The 4,525-nt window shown below is 49.3% G+C and overlaps 1 pseudogene; it reads left to right on the top strand.

Moving 5' to 3' along the window:
* On the top strand, positions 1–3,279 carry LOC120307513 (annotated as a pseudogene).
* Positions 3,280–4,525: the final 1,246 nt, after the last annotated feature.

Below are 4,525 nucleotides of genomic sequence, written 5' to 3'. Positions count from 1 at the left end.
CTTCTGCTGCTGCTCAGACTCCTCACCCTCTGGGCAGAGCTGACCCCCGTCTCTGGCCAGGACCATCCAAGTGAGCTTCCAGAATGATCTTGAAATCCTTTGCTGGAAGGGGCTGACGTGATCAGAGTTCTCCCCCAGGAAGGGAAAACCAAGAACCCCAGTCTAGAACCTCTGGCTTGGTGGTGACTCTTCATGGAAGCTTCTTGAGATGGTAGTTGGGTGTCAGCTGAAGAGGAGACAGAAATGGGAGGAGGGAAAGAAAGAGAAATGCAGTTTCAGGGGAAGGCTGACCTGTCTCAATTCAATGCAACAGCAGAATCAGGATTTTAAGCAACAGGATCCATCATTCAGCCATCCGGTCCAAACCCCAGAGCAGGAAATCAAAGTAAAATGTTCTAGATGGCTCCCCATTGTTTGCAATCTGAGCGTGTTAGGAGGGCACCTGGTTGGGGAAGTGCGTTAAAGACTTTTTGCTAGCTAATAGATAATATTGGCCCCTTCATATTTCACAGAGTTTTGATATCTTCCTTCTGAAACGGGACCATGTAAAGCCAATGTTCAGGCCTTCTACTACAACTCGGCTTCAAACAATTGTGAACAGTTTACTTATGGTGGATGCCGCGGCAATGCCAATAATTTTGAGACCAAAAATAAATGTCACTACACCTGTGTTGGTAAGTAGGGAAGGAGCTGTGGACAGACTCTTCCAATATAAGATAATTTATGTTGCTCAAGGTTGAACTGTGGAGGTCCTTGGTGCTCTCTGAACTTGGTGGTTTTCTTGCAGATGTTTCATGACCCAACTAAGGAACATTGTCAGTACTAGAAGGGAGTGGAATTTGCGGGGAGGAGGAGGATAAGAAGGGGAGAAGGAGGAGGAGGAGGAGGAGGAGGAAGACTGTGGGGCATATTCTCATAGAATAGAATAGAATAGAATAGAATAGAATAGAATAGAATAGAATAGAATGGAATGGAATGGAATGGAATGGAATGGGATGGGATGGGATGGGATGGGATGGGATGGGATGGGATGGGATGGGATGGGATAGGATAGGATAGGATAGGATAGGATAGGATAGGATAGGATAGACCTGGAAGGGACCTTGGAGGTCTTATAGTCCAGCTCCGTGCTCAAGCAGGAGACGCTATACCAGCAGTAGGCCACCTTGGTTCTTTTATGACTTATGGACTTCAACTACCAGAATTCCTGAGCCAGCCATGCTGAGGGGAAAGGGAGAGGTTTCCAAGCTGAGCCATGCTGGCTGAGGAATTCTGGGAGTTGAAGTCCACCAGTCATAAAAGAACCAAGGTTGCCTACCCCTGACCTATACCATCTCAATCAGGTGATTGTCCAGTCTCTTTTTAAAAAACTCCAGCGATGGAATGCCCACAATTTTTGGAGGCAACTTCTATTCCACTGGTTGATTCTCCTCACTGTCAAGAAGTTTCTCTTGATCGTTTCCTTGCAGATGTCATGGACCTCTTCAGAGCGACTGTGTATGGGGTTTCCTCCCAGTTTATATACTGCACTTTGCCCTGGAAGTCTTGATCAGGGTGCTGTTTTCTTCTTGACAACTCCTTGATTGGGGAATTATTTTCTGTGTGGTTGTTTGTCCCTACTCATGTGCTTGTCGACATGGATACTCTACCCTCCCCTTTCTGGAAATATCAAAGAGCCATCTCTGTCTAAGTCCAGGTCTGTGTGCCGAGTGTCTCCGCTCAGAACTTCCACCCCACTTCCTGAAAGTCCTCTGCGTTTAGCCTAAGAACCTCAGGGTAACCTCCAGGAGACCCCAGGAAAGAGGAGGTCCAGAGGCAGAGTGCTATCTTTCCCCCTCTGTTTTGGGGGAAGGGGCTGCAGGTGTTGTGATTTTGTGCCAGTCTGTGATCCCAGTAGTTGAGTCTGGGGAATCAGAGGAGGAGGAGGAGGGGCCTGGAGAGCCATCAGAGTCAGAGGGAGGCTCTGATGAGTGCAGGACTTACAAACTAACGAAGAAGTTGGTCCTTCCACTCGTGATCAAGCTGAGAATCAGCTGTGCTGGGAAGCTGAGTCAGACTTGGAGGAAGCACAGCTGGAAGACCTCAGAGATGCTCGTAAATGTAGGCAGGTCACATGAGTAGGACAGAGGGAGGCAATGGGGCGACTCCAGGGGAGAAGGAGAAAGCAGTGAGAAGCTATGCCTTGGGGGCTGCATAACAAAAAGGGAATGTGTGGGCAGAGTGCTATATTTCCCCTCTGTTTTGGGGAAAGGGGCTGCAGGGATGTGCAGAGTCAGGAGAGAATGTCTCTGCCTCCCATTCCCTGGAATCCCTTCCTGATGGGGAGGGTAGACTAAGATGCACATTCAGCACACTCACAAGGAGAAACACCTTCCTCTTTGGTAGAAACTGGAGGTGCACGTTCCCCTTCCCAGGTCAAGAGAGAGGAGCCCAGTTATAAAGCCCAGCTCAGGGTCCCGAGAGGCTGACCCAAAAAGGAAACGGATCTGCTCTGTGGGGAAGGAGCTGGCTCATCTGGATGTATGGAGATGTTTTGGCTCCTGAAAGGCCCAGAGATGGGATCTTGCTTGATCTGGGATTCCAATTCTGAAAGAATCTCTCAGCCTTGGGATCTTCTATTTTGCAGAGAAACGTGGAGTGTGTCCCCAGGGTCCTCAACAACAGGGCCAGCATTCCTTGTCGTGAGAATTGTGAAAATGACTGGAAATGCCCTGGGCAGCAGAAGTGTTGCCGTTACGGATGCATGACTGAGTGCAAGGATGCCATCTTTGAGACGTTTGGTAGGTCCCACACATTGTCACTTGTGCAGTTTGCTCAGTGCAAAGGAACGACTGTGGGGTGTCTCCTTGGTCCAGATGTGCTCTGGGCACCTGCAGGTTTCTCTGGGGTCTCTCAGGCTCTCCTCCTGTCCATCAAAGGTGGAGCAGATGTTAAAAAAAAGGAAGGTGCCCTGATGTGGAAGCAGAGCTTGGTGTGGTGCGGTGGGTCGCTTCTTCCTCATAGATACCCCACCCATGAGACTGACCCTCACCCTCACCCTCCCACTGTCCCTTGACCTCTTCTCCTCCTGAACCTCCTTTGAGAGAATGCCCTCCCCCATTCCAGCTGCTGCTGGACACTGTGTTGGAGAAGATGGTCCTCCTGCCAGCCTGGTCAGGAAGCCAGAAGGTCTCAGGCAAGGAGGACTTCCAAGAGGAGGAGAGGCTGGGACAGAACCCCTTGCCCACTTTGGTCCAGCTCATCCTCTGGGCAGACCAGAACTGGTCCATGCTGAGGTGACAGGAAGGTCCACTATAGCTTTGCCTTGAGGTCTCTTGGAAAGAGAGGATTGAGAAAGGACATTGGGGGTCATCTAGTCCATCCTCTTTCCAGTACAGAAATCCTCAGAGCATCCTGGAGAGATTCTGTCCCACCTTTGCTTGAAACCTTCAGCCCCATAACTCCAGTGGGGAGGTTGCCCCATTGCTTCCCTTCTCTCCCAATCCGGACATTCACCCCCGATTTCAGGCCTGGGTCTCCATGGCTGAAAGATTAGGCAGGATGAAGCCCTGGAGGGAATTATGGGCAAAAACCTCATGTCTGAATGCTTGTTTTTACAGTGTCACCCACGAGGAGACCCACCAGAATTGGCTCTAGTGTTCCAACTTGAATCAAAGAGTCTTCTTCTGTCCTGGACCACCCTGGAGATCCTCCCCTCCAAAACTCACCCTGGGTTCATTCCTTCTTCTCTGCAATAAAGCATTGGCTCAACTGATCTCTTGGTCTCAGGTGTTTTCTTTGGCCCCTTTGGGGGTTTTCCCTCCCCACTTTAACCATTGTCCCCCCCCTGTCAGAGAAGAGGAGCATCGTTCCCTAATGTGGCTTTCCAGAGGGAATACACAGGGGAAGCACCTCTGGGAGACTGAAGTCCCTGAAACTCAGTCCCCACAAAGGGCTTACTCCAGAGTAAGTTTTGGATGGATGCAGAGATTCTGGTGTGTTGTGCAATAACTCCACACAGATGGTCCGGCTGGAGACCATGAAAAAAATCAGAAAACTTTCTGCCCTTATTTAAAATACGTATAACAGAAAAAAAAGAGAGAAGCAGCAGGAAAAATAAACGAGAATAGAAAACAGAACAGCAGGAAAAATATTAGCTGCATGAGGGCTGCTTATGCTTATAGATACGTGTCTGCTTTACTCATATGTCATCATAGCTGTCCACACAAAATCTCCTTTTCCTGCCCTCTGATCATAAGTCACCAGCACCTTCATCTCCTCCACCTGGAGAACCAAGAGCCTCTGCAGGAGACGAGCTCCTGGCCATCTTCCCTTGGGCTCCTTCTGATGTACCCAGATGCTCCTCAAAGGTCTTTGTTCTGGATCGTATAACTCTATGTAACCCTCACTAGAGCATGTAGGTTTGCATGTAAGAATGTTTGGCATTTATTGGGTTAAGTGCTGTCTCCTTAAGAGATGGCTTATGGGTGATGTAGTTTTAGCTAGTCAGTCATCCCATGTTAATGGGTCAGTGAGAGGACTTTCT

Source organism: Crotalus tigris, unplaced genomic scaffold (genome assembly GCF_016545835.1).
Source record: "Crotalus tigris isolate CLP2741 ecotype Arizona unplaced genomic scaffold, ASM1654583v1 scf7180000017791.1120302, whole genome shotgun sequence".
In the NCBI taxonomy this organism is placed as follows: Eukaryota; Metazoa; Chordata; class Lepidosauria; order Squamata; family Viperidae; genus Crotalus; species Crotalus tigris.
This window is presented reverse-complemented; position numbering and strand designations above follow the sequence as displayed.